Consider the following 23,993-nt stretch of genomic DNA (forward strand, 5'->3'; position numbering starts at 1 on the left):
GGAGGATCACCACCTTCCCTTTCTACGTGTATACACTCTGGCAGGCGGTTGGAGGATCACCACCTTCCCTTTCTATGTTTGTACAGTCTGGCAGGCAGTGGGAGGATCACCAAATTCCCTTTCTATGTGTATACACTCTGGCAGGCGATTGGAGGAAAACGTCATTAATCTGAGATGCTCCCATTCATCTCTGAAATAATCCCAGGTTCAAATGGAGGAAGGAAGTAGGTCAGTGATAGTTTGACCCAAAGGGGTAATTTTGAGTCAAAGGGTTTTGATTTTTAACTCAAAGCCAAGCCGTTAGTAACAAAGCCAGAACTATGACTATCCAAAATGAGAACTCTTCAAATTCTCACTACAACCACCTAACAAACCACACACTGCCTCATTACAAAAGTCTTAAAAACTTTGAAAATTCTAATAAACTCCTTGTACTATCAAGTAACTTACTATAGACATAATGGGAGCAAAATAGAAGATATTTTTAAAAGATTTTCTATAGAATAAACCTAACTCTACACTTAACATAGTATCTGTAACATATAGTAATTGTTTAGTTACCAGTAGTTTTATTAGCTGTCATTTTTGAAAAAATATTTGAATGATGGCTCTGAAAAAAAAAAAACAACTTTCGAAGTCACTGAAAAAAGGTAGAAATGTCCTTCAAAACCTTCTCACCATATTCGCTAATAGTAAACAAAGGTATAGAAGTTATTCTGTTGGTAAAACTTCAAAAAGCAGTAATTGAATCAATTTAACTTAGGACTTTAGTCCAGAGAGGATGTCTGATCATTGTAAGGTTGACTACAGAGGTCTGCTGATCTCAGATCCAATCCTTGCTTCCTTCTGCTCTCCCTTGCTTCATCTCTGAGTCACTCTACATTCAGCAAATGAAGCAGGAGAGGCAGCAGAAGGGTGAGTTAAGACTGGAATTAAAAGTGTGAAGCCACAGAATGACCAAAAGATGTGTGTGATGTAAAAAATGTTTTTACAAAAATATAAACTAGTCTGTTTGATTTCAAATATGGTTCCTTTAAATAATGGGCCACTGAGAAAGCTGAAAAATTAAAATGATCATCTCTGAAGTACCTTATCTCAATGTAAGTTAACTGGATAAGCATTAGTCAAATAAAAATTAAAATGTATCTAATCCCAAAATTCAAACATTAATCATTACGTAAAAAAAAATTCAGAATTATATTTCCCACAGGTAGTCAAGGTCATTTCTAAAGAGGTACCTAAGGAATAATACAAAAAACTAAAAAATACTGCATACCGGCCAGGCACAGTGGCTGACGCCTGTAATCCCAGCACTTTGGGAGGCCAAGGCGGGCGGATCACGAGGTCAGGAGATCGAGACCATCCTGGCTAACACGGTGAAACACCATTTCCACTAAAAATACAAAAAATTAGCCGGGCGTGGTGGCGGGCGCCTGTAGTCCCAGCTACTCAGGAGGCTGAGGCAGGAGAATGGTGTGAACCCAGAAGATGGGGTTTGCAGTGAGCCCCGATCGCGCCACTGCGCTCCCACCTGGGCAACAGAGCGAGACTCTGTCTCAAAAAAAAACAAATACTCCATACTATGTCAGAACTGCATTAAATGCTTTATGCAGGCTTAATTTCCATACGGTAATTCTCAAATAACTCTATGAAGTTATCCCCATTTTACAGATGAGAACACTGAGCCTTAGGGAGGTAAGGTGATTTGCCCATAGTCAGCAATAGTAAGTAAGTGGCAGAGTTGGGGTTCATACCTAGGTTATCTGGTCTTGTTCAAAACCACCACATCACAAGCCTTTATCAACTTCAATCCATTTACCCATAAACACTACTTTGGCTGAAATGCAGTTTATTAAAGATTTTAAGTAGCCTCAAGTATACTTCTATACTCTAATGGTGACTTTCAACAAGAAATGTAGTTTTAAAACAATTATCTAGTGGGTTATTGTCAGTTATCACGATTAACTTTTATTCATTAGACACAAGTAAATACCTGTTACTGACAATAGGGCTAAGACATACATTATGTCACTCAATCATTATTTATAAAATAGATAGTATCCAATTTCACAGATGAGGCTCAGAGAAGTTGAGTGACTTGCCCAGTTAAGGGGTAAATCTGGGATTCAAACTCAAGTCAGTGTGTTTCACAGTAAGGCATTCCACAATCAATCCCCAATAAACGTCAGCAGTGTCAGATCAGTTGCCTTGGTCAGCTCGTCTCCTGATCATTTCACGAAAAATTAACCATCTGTTTATAAAACATTCATCAAATGTTTTGTTCCTAGAGCTATGCGAAAGACACACATATCATTACAAGCCTTTGCTGGACCCCACTAGACTCTTTAAATAAAAATATGCTCCTGGGGTATTCTAGATTCTGGCAATTTCTATTGCAAATTCACCAAATCCATTGCTTTTGCTACTACCACAGCATAAACACCCTGAATTTTCCTTGCTGGAATAAAGCCTGTTAAAACTTTGTGCAGGAAAATCTCCAGGACTTTTTAAGTATCAAAAAGCTGAGGAAATGTTGGTACTTTAAAATAAATCCTGACCCAGTAAGAACTGGCACTGGGCCTTTTATTTTCTTGCAGTCAGCAAAACTACAAACCTACAAAAATTCAAATAGTAGTTAAGGGGCATGCATTTTGAAGTAGTTCCATATGTGGTGAGTCACTTCCCAACTCATGCTTTATACTGAAAACTTTTTTTAACCTGGATATGTAGGCAGAAATCCCTTTTAAAACCTATCACAGCCACACTATGAAAGGAAAAGCAAGTCCCCGTGGGAGTTGACTAATTGTTTCCCCTGAAAACTGTTTTCCTGGGGGGAAAAAATGAATATTATTATTGACTCCTATGTACCACCTTGCTTTATAGTTCAAACAAATTCAGAAACTGTTTTTCCTAACCCTGTATTGATCTAGATCTTTGCAAAAATGAAATGAAAGACAGGTTAATCATCCAACAAACATAATACGCAAGTGTGTATGAGGAGAGGAGAGCAGGAGGAAGTGGAAAGAACTAGGTCAGTAGGTGGCAGATGTTAAGTGGTTCAAACTTGAAAGGAATCCTAAAAGCATGGACCGAGGTTTGTGGAAACTTTTAAAAGTAACTCAAAAGTAAATGAAAAATAAAAATAAAATAAAAATGTGTGGAAGAAAGGTCCTAATTTAGAAGGACGTGCTACTAAGTAAAAGAGTGATCATCTAAAGACCTATTTTCTTTCTTTTGAAAAATACATTATAATTAACAATATTGTCCATAACACATTATCTTTCTATAGCATTACACTGATATCAATGCACTTTATATATTTCCTCATTTATCCTGCATAATATTCTTATGATGTAAGATGTATCCTCATTTTATAGATTGAAAACCTGATGCTCAGGTTAAATGATTAACTAAGAGTATATGTGAAGATGTGAAGAGTATATGTAAAGATGCAGCAGATACAGTATATGTGAAGAATATAACTCTTAGGATTCTAAAGCCATCATTTTCCATACCATTGTATTTAACTGTGGCTGTGACAGTAGCAGCTCTTAATGCCTACTCAAGAGGTAAAAGATAAATAAACCCTTTGTTTTAAAATTTAAAAAAAAAAACAATTACCTCTGCCTTTTCTCAAGAGAAAACATGAATCCTTATATCTCAAATAAATGTTTTCTTTTAAAATACAAGTTTACAAGGTAATGAGTATTCACGTGATAAGCCTATCAGAAACAAGTCTAAATGCCTGAGCCAATTTTAAATAGTTCATATTTATTCATTTTATACAATGTTGCTATAAAAACAAATTGTGCATGATAATTCCCATTTGACATTAAAGTAACCAAGATGAAGAGAAGTTACACTAATAAAAGGTTTAAAAGGTAAGAAAATAGCATTCTGTGGTCACCAGATTAAGTTTAAATTGTATATGACTTTTTTTTTTTTTTTTTTTTTTAGACAGAGTCTCGCTCTGTCGCCCAGGCTGGAGTGCAATGGCGCGATCTCGGCTCACTGCAACCTCCATCTCCTGGGTTCAAGCATTTCTCCTACCTCAGCTTCCTGAGTAGCTGGGATTACAGTTGTGCGCCACCATGGCCGGCTCATTTTTTGTATTTTTAGTAGAGACGATGTTTCACTGTGCTGGCCAGGCTGGTCTCAAACTCCTGACCTTGTGATCCACCCGCCTCGGCCTCCCAAAGTGCTGGGATTACAGGCATTGTGATGTATATGACTTTGTAACAAATACTATAATGATGCTTTTCAACCTCAACAGAAATTCATGGGAGTATTTACATAATATAATAATGTTATCGATTTCTTATTTTCTGAAATTACTGTGAAAATGGCAAATTAGCAGTAACTCAGTAGAAGAGTATCACTATTAATACAAACTGCATGCCCATGTTTTTAAAACGCTTATAAAAGTAACTTGAGTAGCATTCCTTGTGACGTTATATCCATTTCTATGGCAATAAACAGGCTTTCAGAATTTTTGTACGTGATATAAATAAAGCCAGAGGATCAATATTTTTTTAACTAACACTGGAAAAAAAGGCTGAATATTTTCTAAACTTTATGCCCTAGATAATAAAGTAAGGGCTGTGTATACTGCCCACATAATCTGGGTGGCCAAAAATGTTAACTTCCCAAATATATTTAGTTGCCAAAAGGATATCCCAATTGCATATCATATTTTGTTACAGTAAGGAAGATTTAGAAACTATAATCATTGTTTCCTCCTCCCAAATTCAGTTTCTGCTACTACTCCGTGTCACCACCATCTCAGCATTTAAATACATAAAACCACAGTCAGCCCAAATGCTCAGGGTCTATGTATGACGACAGAATTCATCTTTGTTTATGCTGCTGATTCTATGAAACTCATTTCCTCCTTTAACCTTTTACCACTTCTTTCTGCGAACTAATTTACACCCACATCCCAGATACACATGATCTTCAGATTTGGGGTTTTTCTTGGAGGGGGCATAGACCTGAAAGTCAGAAACTTATTTCATTCCTAGATACTAAGCACCAGAACAATGCCCTAACCAAATAAAAAAATATTCATTATCCCAAATTCAGTCCCATTTAGAATCTCCACTAGCCAGGCAGACTATTTAGCAATATTTTTAAAATCTTCCTAAGACATAGAATTGAAAAGGCTGGGGTTATCTTTAAGAAATTTAGGGGGGGGCCGGGCGCGGTGGCTCAAGCCTGTAATCCCAGCACTTTGGGAGGCCGAGACGGGCGGATCACGAGGTCAGGAGATCGAGACCATCCTGGCTAACACAGTGAAACCCCATCTCTATTAAGAAATACAAAAAACTAGCCGGGCGAGGTGGCGGGCGCCTGTAGTCCCAGCTACTCGGGAGGCTGAGGCCGGAGAATGGCGTGAACCCGGGAGGCGGAACTTGCAGTGAGCTGAGATCCGGCCACTGCACTCCAGCCTGGGCGACAGAGCGAGACTCCGTCTCAAAAAAAAAAAAAAAAAAAGAAATTTAGGGAAATCCGTGAAATGATTCTTTTTAAAAAATATATTTTACCCCAATGTGAATTAAATATGGAAAACTAAAGATACATTTTGGGAAGTTAACAAAACTTTGATCTTTGAAATTGTTACATTCTAAGCAGGTAATTTATTACTTTCATCAAAAGCTTTTGTATTTTCTCTCTTGATGAACAGCAAAGAATATTAAGTCTATAGTAAGCTATAAGGAAATAATAAGCAAAATTTAAGCAAAATAATAAGCAAAATTTATTTAGCTAACATATTAAATAAATTTTGCTTATTCAGGTAAGAAACATTAAAAGAGCATTCTACATATCACAGTCAGTTAAGTCAAAGAAATGTATATATTCCACAAAATAAAGTCTGGGTACTGTCATAATTACTCATATTACACTTCGCAACCTGTAAATTTCTAAAACACATGCTATCATTTCATCTGCATACAAAGTATATGAAAAAACTGTTGCACAAATGTAAGCAACCTGTATAATGTAATAAAGATGAACTTTTATCCTTCTTTGATCATTTCTAAAGCTTTAAAATTGTATCAGGACATACTCTGGAGTTTGGTTTCACCAACGGTTTGATTTATCACCCCACATGTGTGAGGCATCAAGTTGAGTGCTTTGTAAATCACAAATTTACAAAAGATACAACCCCTTCCATTTAGAAGTTTATAATTTTGCTACAGAGATGAATGAAACGATATGAAAAATAAAGGCAGTGTGAGTGGCATTCGTCAACCACTGTAAGAGAGTAGATGGGAGCACATGTTCCCTTCTGTCCGAGTGGTCATACAAATCACAGGATGGATGGCCTTTGGTAAAAGAAAACTAGTAGGGATCACAGGACATCTGAGCTGAAGATAGCAAAAATAATGTGGCAGAATAAGAAATGTGCAATTAACACGTTTAAGGAAGGGGCAAACCAAACAGATGATCCTGAGATATGCAGGAACCAAGCAGAAATAGGACCTGTCTTATCTTGGGAGCAAAGGTCTTTGTTCAGGGTCATAATAATTTTCTTCAGAAAGTTTTACTTTGCTGTGTAGAATGTATTGGGTAATAAAACTAAAAGGCAAAAGACCAAATAGAAAGTTACTGCAGTAACTATCTAACAACCAGAAAGTAACAAAGCCTGAATTTGGAAAATGGCAGTGGGAAGACAAACCAAAACTCATAATTCTTCCTGTTCCAATGAAAATGATTATTGACATAGTCATAATTACTGCTGACTGCAATCAAATGTTAAATACATAAAGGTATAATATAAAACTGAGAACTTGCCTATAGACTTTTAGGAAAGACTTTGATCACATTTATCATCTCACACTTATCCTAAAATGTAATAAACATTATAATGTCCCCTTTGAATGTTTTCTAGGGTACCATATACCATAACTGAATATGTCTTTAATTCAATTTTTGTACTATTTTAAAAACATTTATTGTAGTTGACCTAAAAATAAAACTTCAAGAACTACAATTAGATACCACCTGTATAAAATGAAAGCCAATCTATACTTCTCTATACAAAATTACTTTCCAAAACCTTTTGAGCTGTGCCTGATCCATACTAAGATACCAAAATATAATGTATGTCTCCTATATTTTACAGAAACAGAAATCTTTTATAAATGAACTTCTCAAACTGATTACCAACATAATTTTATTATCCAAATGAAAAAAAACACATATTTATATCTATAAGAAAAATTACCTGACTATAATAATAAACCCTATTTTTTGAAAAGTTCATTATTTACATATTACCTTTCAAAGGGATGTGTATGTCGGTTTGATGAAAAAAACTATTTTCAAATTATTCAAATTATCCAAATGTATGATGATGCTTATAACTTACAATTTCTGTTTTCATTTCCTTTAAATATTCCCTGCCCCAGAAAACCTATAAAGGCAAATTTTCAGAAATAAAAAAAAATGTGTATCTTCGCCACGCATTCAATAAGTAATTAGTCTATGAACAGGTATGTCCTCCTTCCAGATGCTCAGCCTTCCACTAGCTTCTTCAGATTTATTAGTAATGAACACAACAGAAATTCTTGCCTTCAGGGAGTTTCAATTTTAGAAAGATTAAACAATAAACTATAATTTAAAAAGAAACACAAATTTCATTGTATTTTTAAAGCTGTTAAGTGCTGTGGAGAAAGGGAACAGCATAAAGGAGAGAGGAAAAAGAGGAGGTTTCCATTTTGAATCATGTGGTCACCAGGGTGGGCTCCACTAAGAAGATGCCTTTTCAGCTAATGAAACTTTAGTTTTACATCAAGTGAGGTGAAGGCTTTTAAGCAGAGGAATAATTTTCTTTTCTTACTACTCAATAAGAATTGAGTGTCAAAAAGAGTATCAATTTCATTTAAGAGTGTGGAGGTAGTATTATCAAAAATGTGTTGGGGGTAAGCTATACAACCACCACTGTATCCCAGATCTGGGACCCAAGGCAAGCGCTGAAGTGTGAAGATGCCATCTATCCCTCAAAGGGCTGTTCCCTCCACAGTACGCCTCCATATTGACTGTCTTCACGCGCCAAGAGTCCCTCATCCACATTCCCAATGCTGAATACCAAGAAGCTTTAAACCCAATTTGGTGGCAAAATCAAACCCACATTCATGTGAGACGGTTTATAGCCTTGATTTATCCCATTTGGCGAAAATAAACATGAAGAAACATTAACCCTCAAAATTTAGGTAACTTTTAAATATCCTAAGCAATGAGAAGTCATAGGCACATCTATATGTACACACACAAACTATCTGCAAACTCCCCTATTTTATTGAATATAGTGGAGTTGTATCATATAGCAATCTATCACATTCAATTAAAACAGCCATGCTTTTAAAAAAAGAAAAACACACTTCCCCCAAAAGTAAAATTCTACCTAGTATAACTTGGAGTAAGATGGAAAATATGAATCTACTGCTACAGATTTGGATTTTATAGTTTAAAGATACGTATCTGTCATTCGACATGTCCCCTAAACACTGGCTAATTGATTTCTCTGATGTTCAAGCAAAGAAAATGCTACTTATTCCAAAACAGAAGGAAAAATAGGCTGTTTGAAACTTACTTAAAGAGAGTACTTCAGCATTTGACATGGCCCCTTTCTCTGGGATTTTTAAGGGTGATTTTAACTAGTCATGAACCTGACTGAAGCACTGTCTTTTAAAAACCCAAAATGTAACTCTATAGCTGTGCTGTCTAATATAGCAACCACTAGACACATGTGGCTCCTGTGCGCTTGAAAGATGACTAGTCAGAATTCAGAGAGCCGTGAGTCAAAGCACACACCAGGTTTCAAAAACTCAGTATAGATTTACATTCATTTTGCATGCAAAATATCTCATAATTTTTTATTGATTATTCACTGAAAGGATAACATTTTGCAGATACTGAGTTAAATCAAACATATTATTAATTTCACCAGTTACTTTTAACCACAGCTACTAGAAACTTTAACATTTAAAATGTAAAGTTACATAACGTAGCTCACATTATACTTCTAGTGAACAGCACTGCTCTATAGGAAAGACCTAGAAAAAGATTAATTTCTCAAATACTTATCTGCTAGAATGAATAATATCAATTTTTATCACCAGAATAATAAAAACACAAAGGTCACAAGAAACACTTGTCAGGAATGCTGAAATAAGGGTTTTGTAACTCAAAAGTATCTATTACTTTAAATATTCAGAGAGGTGTCCAAATATTCAATAATTTTAAAAAGCCTTCAATATGTGTTATGTCTGATTTGCTTCAAAATCCACTTTCAGTATTTCAATCATACGATCACAAGTACATAGAGCAGGGTTTTGTGTCCCAGTTTCCTTCACTAGGGTTAGAACAAACCCAGGTTTTGTGAGCCAAACACATATTATAATGGAATCAGAAAATAGGTAACTTATTTTTTAACAGATGGGAAAATTTAAATAACTCCTAAGAAACAACTTTGGAGTTTACACTAGGTCAAAGAAAAATAAGTCTCTCTAATTATAAAACCTACCATTAACAAAAGACACACTGATTGACATTTCCTAAATATTCTTAAAAGCACTCTAAGTACCTATTACTCTAAACACATGCACGCCCCACCACTCAGCAGCAGTTCCATTACCGTGCTTACACTGTACTCGTGAGAAATGAATGTTTATTTCTACCAAAAGATCCAAAAAAGTTCACAGCAGCCTTATTTGTAGCCACAAACTCGAAAGAAAACTAAACGTCCATTTACAGTGGAATGGATAAATGGTGGTATAATCATAGAATAGAACACAGACAATTTAGGGGGAAAAACAAGTAACGTGCACAACATGGATGACTCTTACAGACATAATGTTGATTAAAAAAACACAGACACGCAAGAGTTCATATGACATGCTTCCAACTTTATACAGTTTAAAACAGGCCAAACTAATCTATTGCAGAAGATGCCAAAGACTAGTTTCTGCTGGGTACAGGCAGGATTGATTAGAAAATACACAAATATAATAAGCCTTCTGGAGTAGGGTGCTAGTTACTCAGACTATACTTATATAAAAAACAATCAAGTTAACAAATAAGGGTGTCTGTTTGATTACGTGAAGTTACACTTCAGTAGGTTTTGTATAAAAAGAAGAAACTTTTTCTTAAAAGGACCTTATGCATTACGATTCCTTTTCAAAATAATTACTTAAAACTAATTCTTACCTTGAATATACATGAGAATTTGTCGATTTAATCCTTCAGCTAAACTTTTAATTTCTTTGCAGTTTCTTTTTAATAACTATCAACTCTATTGAAACATACATTTAATTCTGAGATATGACATTTCATGAATTGATAATTCATATTATCATTAAAATTACAACTTCCATCTTTAGAGCTAAGTGTGAATGTTTATACGAAATATTTATAATAGTTCATTCTCATCTTTAATTTGAAAAGATAACTCTAAATTCCATAAAATCCAGTTTCTGATTATATAATTTATTTTACTGGATAAAGTGTATATTAAATTTAACTTATTTTGGGGGTTCATTTACAAGTCCTTTCACAGACCTAATTTGCTTGTTTAAATTTCTTACTTGCTTTTGCCTTTCCCTCGTAACTGACAAGAAGAGGAAGAATATGCTGGTTTGCCAATAAATAATAATCTTAAACACAGAATTTCCATTTTAAAAGTTCAATGCAGCGTGCTGGGGAGACTTACTAAAAGACTATGTTCAACTAATCCTAGAAATTCACACTGCTTGATGGTGATTAAGAAAATCTGTAAAAACTGACTTTTGTGTTATTTCATATGAATAAAAATCATGAATATTCAGCTAATAAAGTTAAATCTGTATTACAGTAAAGTTAAATCTGTATTACAGTAAAAGAAGGTGGCCAATTCACTACAATCTTAACAAATACATTATTTTATTAAATGTATTTATGCATCCTTCCTTCATCTGTTTCTATTCCAAGCAAGACAGCTGGCAAAAGTTTTCGAGAAGGAAAACACAAGATACAGAGGAGGTATGAGGTTGAACATTAAGAAGGATGCCTTGGATATAGATCAAGAAGACTATGTTCACCACTGACATTAGTCAAATTGGCTGGCATATCCATATGTGGTCTATGAAGTATGCTATGGTCTGAATGTTGTATCTCCCCAAAATTCATAAATTGAAACCATATTTGCAATGTGAGGGTGATTTGGAGGTGGGGACTTTGGGGAGTGATTAGATCATGAGGGGAATGCCCTTATGAACAGGATTAGTTCATAAAAGAGGTCCCAAGAATCCTCTGGCCACCTCCACCCATGTGAGGTTACAGCAAGAAGTCAGCCGTCTATGAGGAACAGGCCCTTACTAGACATTAAATCTCCTGGCACCTTGGTCTTGGACTTCTCAGCCTCCAGAACTGTGAGAAATAAACTTCTGTGGTTTATAAGCCTCTGCATCTATGGTATTTGTTACAGCAGCTCAAATGGACTAAGATAAGACAAAGCACAAAGTGAGTAAATTTCTCAAAAGATGATTTTAACATAACCTTCCTTCCTAGTAATACATCGCATGTCCTGACACTCTGGGTCTACAAGCAGATAAATTATTATGCTGTTCCAGTCTATCCACAAATGATCATGCAAAGAGGGAACTCAGCAAATGGATGTTCAGAGGCAAAACCAGGTGGCCTGGCTGAGTCTGTCCATGGACCCTGATGATAGACTGATCCAAATGCAGATGGCGGCTGATCCCTACACTAGAAGGTAGAGCTGTGGCAGGCAGGAAGAATTTTAAGACTGCCTGAATGTTTCAGGTATACTTCACACTGTCTTAGGTAAAAAGGAACTTTCTGTATCTCATTTTCAAATCAAGACATTCTTTAAAATAGTTCTATACTAGTAAGGTAAAATGTAAATACCTCGTGTTTAAAATAGGTAAAACTGGTTTACTCTAAACCAGACGTTTTATTCGATTACACAACATTTTGATTTACCAAAATTGAAATATAACCTTCTTTGTGACAAATGGCAAAGTAGTTTATCAATATCTAAAAATTAAAGAAAAATAACAAAATGTGACACAACAGTCTTACTTTTCTACAATTGGAAAGGCTTGATGACATTTAAAAAAGTGGGGCAATGAGACAAAAGACAATACCTTCTGGCCGTGTTTCTCCCAAATGTTAAAATAATGAGTCCTGAGAACAGAGTTCTGAAATAGCTCACAATCCAAACACTTCCTGAAAATTAAGAGAAATAAGTGTTACTTCAAGTGCACCTTATCTCAAAGAGTTGTTTTACAATGGAATTTTAATTACTAACTAAATCATCTCAAAAAACAACAAAAAGATGTATTACAAGGTAAAAAAAGTATTCATATTCTTCATGATACATGCTTTCTTTGGACACAGTTGTAGACCACATGTAACCGAACAACATTTATTACAGAATTATTTGCCAAAATACACTACCCCCCCTTTTTTTTTTTTTTGAGGTGGAGTCTCCCTCTGTCACCCAGGCTGGAGTGCAATGGCGTGATCTCAGCTCACTGCAACCTCCCTCCGCCTTCCAGGTCCAAGCAATTCTCCCACCTCAGTCTCCCAAGTAGCTGGGATTACAGGTACCCAGCACCACGCCCAGCTAATTTTTGTATTTTTAGTAGAGATCAGTTTCTGCCATGTTGGCCAGGCCGGTCTCAAACTCCGGACCTCAGCTGATCTGCCTGCCTCAGCCTCTCAAAGTGCTGGGATTACAGGCGTGAGCCATCACACCCGGCCAACTATCCATCTGTGTTTATTTTACTGTAAAGACTGTCCCTATTGTCGATGATGTAAAAAGTTAATGTCAAAGATAAAGAGGAATTTCAGTCAAGGCTTCTGGGAGAAAAAGTATTAGAATTATTTAACAGTCTCTGCACAGTTTGAAACACCTCATTTCTTTTCTGTACCACTCGGAACAGAAAATGTTAAGCTCAGAATTAGAACCATACCAGATACAGAATGACACTGACGTGGAAAAGTTCATACTACCAGGAACAAAAGAGTGGATCAAAGTTTTTGACCAGCAAGGGATGGAGCAAACAATTTAACATTTAAGAAATTGTATTTCAGTCAACAGGCCAATGGACAGTGCCTGAGTACCATGCTGGTTGGTACAGGATGTCAGACAGCGACTGGTACCAGAGTCCCAACTCATCTGGGTAGAAAGGACACCTACCACCCAGCCAGGCTGATTGTCTGGGCTGGGGGGATTAGGAGAGCATTGAAATAGACACTGGAGGAGTCTTAGTGATGAAGAACTGACAGTGAATGAGTGGATGAGAGAGAGTGTGCATGTGTGTGTAGTAGTAATTAAAGGCATATTTTTTCATTGCAGTTGGTCCATCTAAAACTACCGTCTTCTCTTTTATGATATTATTTTTACTTAAGCTTGGCATGTTAATTGATTAAGGCTCTATGATTAATTGATGTCATTTATCAGATATTTACGGAGTATCAGCTGTATACCTTGCACCATGCGGGGTATTGAGGGTTCACAGACACAGGCAGAATAACAATAAGCAAGATACAGCCTAAGTGATCTACAGGTATAGTGGTGAAGAGCCTGCTTGGTTAGGATGTCGGGGAAGTATTACTCTAAGAAATTTGTTACCTTTATGTGGTTTTAAGGAGATTGAAGGGCCCCCAGTAAAATGAAATGAAATGAAAAAGAGCTATTTTGGGAGGTTAGAATTCAGGTTTACAGATTTATTTTTATTGAAAGCTATAATCCTTGAGAACTGATCACAGGTTATAGGCTAGGAATTGAGAGTTCTAGAAGTGTAAGTCAGATCTAAGTGGCGTGCCCGATAGAAATGGAATGCTGCTATGGTGGTATCAGGGAGTTTGCATGGTACCTCCCTTATCACCAGTAGCTTCACTGTCCATTGGCCTGTTAGCATTTTACCCACAGTAGAACATCTTTCAAGATGGGAGTCAATCCTCTCAAACCCTGCCACTACTTTATCAATTAAGTTTACATGATATTCTATATCCTTTGTTGTTATTTCAACAATGTTCACACAGTATCTTCAATCAGGAGTAGAACCCACCAAAGTTATCCATAAGGGGTGGAAGCAGCTTCTTTCAAACTCCTATTAATGTTAATATTCTGACCTCCTCCCATTAATCACAAATATTCTCAACGGCATCTAGAATGGTGAATCCTTTTCAGAAAGTTTACAACTGCCTTCGCCCAAATCCATCAGAGGAATCACTACTTATGGCAACTATAGCTTCACAAGATGTATTTCTTCAATGGTAAGACTTGAAAGTTGAAATTACTCCTTGACCCACAGGCTACAGAACAGATGCTGTATTAACAGCCATGAAAATTAACATTGATTTCCTTGTGCATCTCCATCAGAGCTCTTGAGTGACCAGGTACACAGTCAATAAGCAGTAATATGTTGATAGAAATCTTTTTTTTTTTCTGAGCAGTTGATCTCAATAGGGGGCCTAAAATATTCAGCAAACCATGCTGTAAACAGATGTTCTGTCATCCATGCTTTTTCTTCCATTTATATAGCATAGGTAGAGGAGATTTAGTATAATTCTTAAGGGGCTTAGGATTTTTGGAATGGCCAAACATTGGTTTCCACTTCAAGTCACCAGCTGTATAATCCACTAACAAGAAAGTCAGTTTGTCCTTTGAGGTTTTGAGGCCAGGCATTGGTTTCTCCTCTCTAGCTAGTAAAGTCCTAGGTGGCATATTCATCCAACGGAAGGCTGTTTCATTTACACTGAAAATCTGCTATTTAATGTAGACATCTTCATCAGTGATCTTACCTAGATCTTCTGGAAGCTTGCTGTAGCTTCTACATCAGCATTAGCTACTTCATCTTGCACTTTAATGTTATCCAGGCAGCTTCTATCCTTAAACTTCATGAACAAACCTCTGCTAGCTTCCAACTTTTCTTCTGCTGTTTCTTCATCTCCCCTCAGCCTTTGTGGAATTAAAGAGAGTGAAGACCCTGCTCTGGATTAGGTTTTGGCTTAAGGGAATGTTACGGCTGCTGTGATTTTCTATGCAGACTACTAAAATATTCTCCATATTAGCAATAAGGCTGTCTATTAGTCTGTTCTCACACTGTATGAAAAAATGCTCGAGACAGGGTAATTTATAAAGGAAAGAGGTTTAATTGACTCACAGTTCCTCATTGTTGGGGAAGTCTCAGGAAACTTACAATCATGGCACAAGGTGAGGGGAAAGCAAGGCACCTTCTTCACAAGGCAGCAGGAAGGAGAAACGCCGGGCAAAGGGGGAAAAGCCTCTTATAAAACCACCAGATCTCGGGCGGGCGCGGTGGCTCATACCTGTAATCCCAACACTTTGGTAGGCCAAGGCGGGCAAATCACAAGGTCAGGAGATCGAGACCATCCTGGCTAATACGGTGAAACCCCGTCTCTACTAAAAATCAAAAAATTAGCCAGGCATGGTGGCGGGCTCCTGTAGTCCCAGCTACTCAGGAGGCTGAGGCAGGAGAATGGCGTGAACCCGGGAGGCGGAGCTTGCAGTGAGCGGAGATCGCACCACTGTACTCCAGTCTGGGCAACAGAGCAAGAGGCTCCGTCTCAAAAATAAATAAATAAATAAATAATTAAATAAAACCATCAGATCTCATGAGAACTCACTATCACGAGAACAGCATGGGGGTAACTGCCCCTATGATTCAATTACCTCCACTGGGTCCCTCCCAGGACACATGGTGAGTATACGAACTACAATTCAAGGTGAGATTTGGGTGGGGACACAGCCAAGCTACATCAGGCTGCTTTGTGTTCTTATCATTCATGTGTTCACGGGAGTAGCACTTTTAATTTCCTTTAAGAACTTTTCCTTTTACATTCACAACTTGGTCAACTGGCACAAGAGGCCTAGCTTTCAGACAAGTTTGGCTTTTGACATGCCTTACTCACTAAGCTTAATCTTTTCTAGCTCTTGATTTAAAGTAAGAGACCTATAACTTTTCCTTGCACTTAAATACTTAGAAGCCATTATAGGGTTATTAAATGGCCTAATTTCAATACTGTTGGGTCTCAAGGAACAGGGAATCCCAAGGAAAGGGAGATGAGATGGGGGAACAGCCAGTCTGTAAAGCAGTCAGACCACACTTAACAATTAAGTTCACCAACTGATATGGGCACAGTTTTTGGTACCCCAAAACAATCACAATAGTAACACCAAAGATCACTGATTACAGATTACCGTGACTTATATAATAATATGAAAACGTTTTAAATATTGTGAGAATTATCAAAATGTGACCACAAAGACACAAAGTGAAAACATGCTGTTGAGAAAATGGTACTTGCTCAACGCAGGGCTGCCACAAACCTTCAATTTGTAAAAAACAAAATTATCTTCAAAGAGCAACAAAGTGAAGCACAATGAAAGGAAGTATGCCTACACACCAGCAACACCAAAGCTATACTACATCATTAACAGGGTATGTCACCTATGTGTATAAGTCAAAGATACCTGGAATCGTAACTACGGGCAGCATGTTCCAAAATCTTAGTTGACAGAAGGCATCTCCTCAAGATAGAGTTTATAACTATCAGACAACAACAAACAGAACCTGAAGAGACCTCCAGGTGATTAAGAAAAAAAAAAAAAAAAGCATTATCATTTCCTATTAGGACATTACTTTTTCAGGAGCTAAATAAAAACATTACCAAATCATTTTATGTAATAAAATTTAACTTTATTTTGACCTTTCTCATAAAGCAAATAAACCTCTCTATCCAATAAGGTTTCATCTGAACTATGTAAGATGATAGGCAATACCTTAATTGCATTCATTTACATGACTTTGAAACTATTCTGGGCTGAAGTCACTGACTGCAAGGTCACAGAATACAAAAAAGTAGAATGCATGTAATTTACCAAGGAGAAATGATCCACTTAGACAGTGTGGCAGCACCTTTTCCATCCTTCATTAGGGGATACTAAATACTTAATGCAATCAACAGGTGCAGACATCTCCATTTAAAATATATCACACAAATACATACACACACACACACACGTATTCATTTTACAAATATGTAAATAACATTAAAATATATATTTAAGTCCATCATATATTATGGTTTTCTTCTTAAAATTAATCTGCCTAAATAGAGGTAAAGCACAATTCTACACCCTAATAGCATTTAGAATCAAAATACAATATAGGGCCACTATTTTTCCATTGTCTTGTAAAATTTCTAACACCTAATATTCAGGTTACAAATAAATAGTTTTAGGACAACAATTTAAAACACAGGAGGTCAAGTATGTTGAGTTCCTGCTTTCATTTTTTATAGCCTAAACAAGAATATATTCAACTAATTTGCTTAGAGAAGCACAGTTTACATGTCTCAAATCCAATAATACCATATTAATAAAAGACAAGAGGTACAATAGATTGAAAGATTAACTAGCATAGATTAGAGGGGATAATGTGTATTCTCCAAAACCTCAAGAGTATATCGAAACACACACTCAAAAAAGTTAACCCTACAAAATATTTCCCTTTAGCTTTGTAAAAAGGAATTGTAACACAAACTAGGCACTACTGGCACTTGAAGTTACTGGAGAAAAGGGAAGGAACTCAAAAGAATAGGATTTAGGGTACCTTTTAAATATTTATAATAGTAGTACATATGCAGAATGTGAAGTATTTGTCTCAGGTGTAATACATCACCACAAGATTCATTTAAGCAGCTTCCACCCATTACATCAGGTAAATCTCTCACATTTAATTTACTATCCAAGCACTTTTACACTACTCAAGCCAATCTTTTGCAACTTACAAATGATTTAATGAAAGAGAAGCAATGATATTATAAAATTTATGCTTCTTCACCTTCTCTCCCTACAGAGAAGGGCAAAACTTTTTTCACGTAAATCTATATTAGATCCAAATCATTTCAAGTGATGCTACTCCACAAAGAACACAAGGATGGACACATATTTAATTAAGATATTCCTAAATAAATTTCAATACATGATGTCACTTTGTCCTTTGTAAATGAGAAATAAATTTCTCAATCTTTTTTTAAGTTAAGCCAATTCACTTTGGATTAGCTTAGCTTTAAAATAAATGCATACACATATATAATAAAATACTAACTACTATTACTGTCTACATACAACTTTCAGTGACCACATCCGGGTATTTTAATTTTCTTTCTGTAAGAAACAATTCAGGGCCAGACATGAAATATATAATCTGTGTAACTAGGTAACAGGCAGTTAATGGTTCACATTCTTTGACAAGAATAAGCTATTGACCCCAATCAGAACCTTCCAATGTATCTCCAATGTTCCTGGCTACATTTCTATTTGAACTCAAACCTCAGGAAGAATATAATCTTCTGTTAAGATAACTTTTGTTTTCCTCAAACATTCTCTCTGTGCCTATCCCAAAAGAATGAATCAACACTATATGTTCCTAAGTTCATTGATTATGAGGACAATATCTGAAGATTTCATACACATAATATTGGGATCTTTCCTTTCCTTGAATATCAGAATATGTTGGAGCCAATTTCTATAACCACAACCTAGTATTTGCGTATCTTTAAATGAGCTACAATCCAGAACTGAAAATGAACTACATTAATGGCATCGCACTTAACAGCTTTCAATGAAGAGGTTAGAGTCTAAGTTCAAACATACTGTTATTTTTCCTTCCATTTACTTCATACAATTAGAAAAAAATGTCCTTACCACTCTCACTGTGGACTCACGTGACCACAGTACATCCTACCCTTAAAGCAAGTACACATGTGTGTATTGTTTACGTTTCTTGTTTTCCGTATATGATGATGGCTTTGACTCCTTTCTGGCTGGGAAGAGACTGCCCCTCCAGGGACCAGCCAATGCTTAGAAAAGGCAAAGGACTCAGCGCAGCGTGCCTTTCACATGCAGACTGACCAATCCACAGCCTACCTCCTCCACCTGGCCCACACACCCAGGAGGCAATATTCCCCTGCCTGGTATCTACCAGGCAAACTAGGGACCACTCTTACAGTTCAGAGCTTGTATACCTACAGCTTATTCAAAGCTATTATATTATACACCTATAGCTTCTTAGTAGTAGTAGCAGTAGCATTTACCTACAGCAAACGCAAACCAGCTAATCTTAAACTTGGTTACCTGCCCCGCCTTGCCTTTCGCACAGATACTCCAGAAACGGCTGCAGCCTGTTCTCTCTCCTAGCTCCTGCCCCTTTGGCCCCTGGACCAACGCTGGGGCTTTCTCATGTGGCCCTGAATGTCATGCTGTGCCTCCAAGAACTCATGAGTACAATAAACTTTGTCTTCCCGAGCCTCTCCTGTGTCTCCTTTTCACATGCACCTGACTGACCACATAAAAGAACACAGAACTCTGCGAGTGTGCGCGCGTGTGTGTGCGTGCGTCTGTGTGTGCGTGTGTGTATTTTCATTTTATTTTCCCTTGTTCAGGAGGTCAATAAAAAATTATTACACCTTTAAAAAGAGGTACCTAAATAAACAAACCTACCAATTCTGTATGCAAAATGAAATCCTGGACTGGCAGTGGGGCTCAGATAACACTCAGAAAAGAACAATGTGTCTGAAACTGTAAGGAACAGGTCAAAAACACTCCATTTAAAATGTGAACACCTGCTACAGACTATGTTAATTCACAAGTCCATCTAGGAAATGTTTTTCTTCCTCCCTCACCTGTTCCCCCACCTATCTTGCATTCAACTCCATAAACAGCAGTTCTCCCCCATTATAAAACAGTTGACGGTTAAAACAATGAGCCAACCAAGAAAGGATAATATTCTATAACTGACATTTACTGCATTGGCCTTGGACTTCTAATCTTTACCAGACGGGCACACAAATCAATCCATCAGCTCATAAAGGTGTGCTTTTTTAACCTCTAAAACAGATGGGATTGGCCAGAAGTGTCTGGCATGTCAAACTGCTAATCACTGCTGCCCTTTGCACAAAATAACCCACTTAAGTTGAGGCATGGTTGCACTGTCACCGACATTAGTCTGTGGGAAACCCATTTAACTGTCACACACTCCTGCCACTCCTGCTCTCCCTTAATTAAGCCTAATGCCTTATGCTTTGACCTTTTGTTCTAGCCTATTAACCCTATCTAGTACAAGTTCAATTATGTTAAGCTAAAAACTTTGCTGTAAAATATTAAATGCCAAGCTCAAAAAATCATAAGGGACATCCCCCCAGCCCTAAGTTCTATTCACCCTGATACTCAATACATTCGAAAGTAAAACCTCACTTTCAAAGTAACACTGATACTGAAGCAAGGAGACGTTAAATGACTCACCCATTTCATAGCTTTTCCATGGCAAAGCCTCACTAAAACCTATCTAATCCCTAGTTCCAATTCTTTAATCTCCATGGTGTTTCTGATTAATGGTTAAACCACCCAGAAGTGTGTTAAGGACACTAACATTTTCACAACAAATTATTATCCTTCAACATCCTCTAGAATATGCTATGCAAAGAGGTCTAAAACAAAATAAACTGTGACTTCAGTAGTTGAGAAGTAATGATTCTTTTCCCCTCCCACACATCGAAACTTCCTGTCCTATCCCCTCACTATTTTTCTTTTTTCCTCTTTAAAAGTAACAATGGTCACTGAGAACTACTAAACCCTGCAACACTCACAAGGTAGTATGTACAACCACTATTTTTCCCCCCGATACTTCACTGAAGTATTAATACAGCCAATGGCTTAAACTACAGAAAGCAATTACAACTTGCTACTTATCCTCACCGGACAAATTCACGCAGCATATCTTTTCAAATATGTCTTTTTTACACCTATATGCATATGAATTGCTGTTCACATCTACCAGAATTCCAAAAAACAGAACCAAAACACTTTCTATTTCACTGTAAAATAAAACAAAATGTAGTCCAAACTAACATGCTATCATTAACGATATTTTAGTTTTACCACAGTGATGTATACTGTTATTTTTCCTTTCATTAACTTCACACAATTAGAAAAAAATGTTCTTACCGCCCTCGCTGTGACACATAAACAACTTAAAGATCAGTAACATACAACAAAATTTGAATTTCTGATTGGTGTGAAGAAATCCATATTAATTTTAGATTTTCAAAAGATTTAAAATCAGATTTTAATTTTACTTTTGCTGACTGCCCAAAGGTCCATTTTTACCTATTCTCAATATTCACAAATATTGTCAGCTTTTGCCTTTAGCAACCCTAAACTTTACAGGTTTAAAGTAACATGCCATTAAATAGAACAGACAATGATTTTGCAAAAGCAAGATCATTTAGAGTGTTGCCAAAACAATGAATAATCTCAATGAGATAATTTATTAAAGGAGGAAAAAAAGAGAAAAAGAGTTTAAAATTCAAAGTGAATGTGTTTGTGTTATTAGAATGATGCCTGCAAAGGAAAGCATTCCTTGGCATTATCGGGAAGAATACCCATGGATGTGTAAAATGTAAAATAAACAGATTGATGTATGGTCAAAGCTAAGCAAACACTTGTATCGGGGCAACTACCAGCAACTTTAGTTTTATTCACCCTTTTCATTGCAAAGGATAATAGTGTTAATTTCAATCAGACGTTATGCCTTACCTACAACTTTTAGTTCATGAAACAGAAATTAAGTTTGGGTGTCTGCTGAGGAAACCAACGGTGGGAAATTCACACTCACAATTAATGTAGAGAAATTCACGCATTTCTATAACATACTGACTGACACTAATGAACAATGAAGGAAAAGTTGTTCAGGAACTCAGGATAAGTAAGCACTGGTGGAAAGCACGCAGTAGAACACAGTGCATAAATAGCAAATGTGCTCATTTTTCTGCCCTTTTACTTCATACATTAGTCCACTAAGCTTGTTCCTTTTTGCTATGATTTACAAGCAGGTGAATACACAGACATGTAAGCCAAAAGAAATATAGTGTCAAACACTCATAAAGTTACCTTTGCTTTAAAAAAAAAAACAACAAAAAAAAAACTTTGCCTTCACAAAGCAAGAAACTGAAGTTATTTTAAGAGCATCTGTTAAAAATCAATGTTATAAATATATATTCACATAATTCATTTATTTTTATTAGCATTTTAAAATAAATTTCTTATCTAGAAATCTCTGAGCTGCATTTCAAAATAATTTTATTTTCTGTCTCTTACCAGCAGTTATTAATAGAGTTGAATATGATGGTGTTCTAACAGTCAGGAAATTCACCTTTAGTGAAGAGCAAATCCTAATTTTTAAAATACAAAAGGGCTTCATATACTGCTTAATCCTGTAACTTACCAAGTTCTGAATCAATTGTTCTTGACACCCTCTTAACTTTTAAGGTTACTGCACACCAAAATTAACTCTAGATGTGAAATGTTAAGATTTCCACCTTCCCAAGCCATCAAATCCAACGCAGTTAAGTGTGCCCAGCTGGGGGGTCCTTCTGACTACTGGAAGTGATGCTAAGGAAACTACCTAGAAGGCTCTAGAAATATTATTATTCATTTTCTTACAAAAAAAAATGTTGCCCCCAAAGATTTTGCTAAACATGTTTTCTAATATATTATAATTTGTGTATTACTGCAGAAATGTAGTATTACAAAACAAATTATTTCAAGTACCAATTAATCATAATGTCACTAACAGTCAGTTTCACTTTTTCCCTCATAATTAGTATGCCTGGAAAGAAGATAATAAATTTTAAGGAAAAAACTATCATTCCTTTTAAAAGTCCTAATTTAAATGGACTAAAGAAAAAACGTGGAAGAGCTTCCATTATTCATAAGTTATACATAATAATTAACAGCTGCTATGTATAAATACATAAAGGTCCTATTGCTGACCCAAGTGAGCCAAATTTTGCCAATGGTTGGGACTGGTACAGTTCAATTCAACAAATGCTTACAGACACCCTTCTGTGTGCCAGACACTTACAGGACCAACAGTACACTGATGAATAAGCTCCTATTCATGGAGTTCTACCAAGGAAAACAGCTATAACACAAGTTTAATTTTTACAATCAGGGTGTACACAAAACCGTGAAAGAAGATCTGATCTTGTTAGAGGCTTGGGAACAGAAATAAGCCTACAAACTCCCTTGCCCACTGTCCCATGAGGGAGAATATTCCTTTCCAATTTGTTTCACCAAGGTCAGGAGCATGGCCAGTGTGTGGTCCATGAAAAGGTCTACATATAGATTTCTTCTCTCTTGCTCTCTTTTCTAAGGGTGTAGACCAATGTGCACTTGGTTCATGGCACATTATCACCACTGGTCCACACAGTGCCCCCTTATTTGTTACCTTTCTCAAGAGAATAGAGGAATGGGGTCCATAACCTTTGAAATACGTTTCCAGTTGAACCAACAGACCCAATCACCTCTGTTAATGGTGTCAGAAGACCACTCATCATTAAAAAGTAGAGATGGCCTGTGAGTGCTCTGGTCAACTAAAGGTCTCTGGCTTTGTTCATCTACAAATAAATAACAATTCTCCCTATTTCTTTTTAAATAGAATTCCAAATGTATGTAACATGTAAAACAATGCCACTGTATTAACATGTACATAACTGTACTCTGTTTTTTTTAATTCTCAGCCTGGAAATTACATTTCAAGTACTAGAATATTCAACAAATCCTAAGACTTCTATGAAGACCATGAGAAGAAAATAAGGTACTAGAACAAAAGTGAGGCACCCAGCCATTTCTCATTCCACGTCTCAAGACCTTGTTCTTATTATTATAGATCCCTTCTTGGGGTCAGCTTGGATTTTACTGCAGGATCCATCACCAAAGGTTATTAACTATTTCTTACCACCTGGGACACGAACCCCTCTTTCTGAGACTACTTTGACAAAAATAAACAAAAAAGTGTGAAATAAATCAAGATTTGACTGGTCATCCTAGGTCCACCCAACTGCTAGCTGAATGACTTTCAAAATGTCTTTAAATTCTTAAGGACTCAATG

At 36.4% G+C, this 23,993-nt stretch overlaps 1 protein-coding gene across 2 annotated transcripts in view; it reads right to left on the reverse strand.

Annotated features, from left to right (window-relative positions):
* The window catches only part of NRIP1 (nuclear receptor interacting protein 1), a 102,480-nt gene that overhangs the window by 68,305 nt on the left and 10,182 nt on the right, over positions 1-23,993 (reverse strand). For both annotated transcript variants that reach the window (XM_012001957.1, XM_012001956.1), the window contains exon 2: positions 12,150-12,231. The gene's annotated coding sequence lies outside the window, so the exon portion shown is untranslated. The remainder of the gene's footprint in view (positions 1-12,149; positions 12,232-23,993) is intronic.

This window comes from Mandrillus leucophaeus, unplaced genomic scaffold (assembly GCF_000951045.1).
Source record: "Mandrillus leucophaeus isolate KB7577 unplaced genomic scaffold, Mleu.le_1.0 Scaffold671, whole genome shotgun sequence".
Classification (NCBI taxonomy): Eukaryota; Metazoa; Chordata; class Mammalia; order Primates; family Cercopithecidae; genus Mandrillus; species Mandrillus leucophaeus.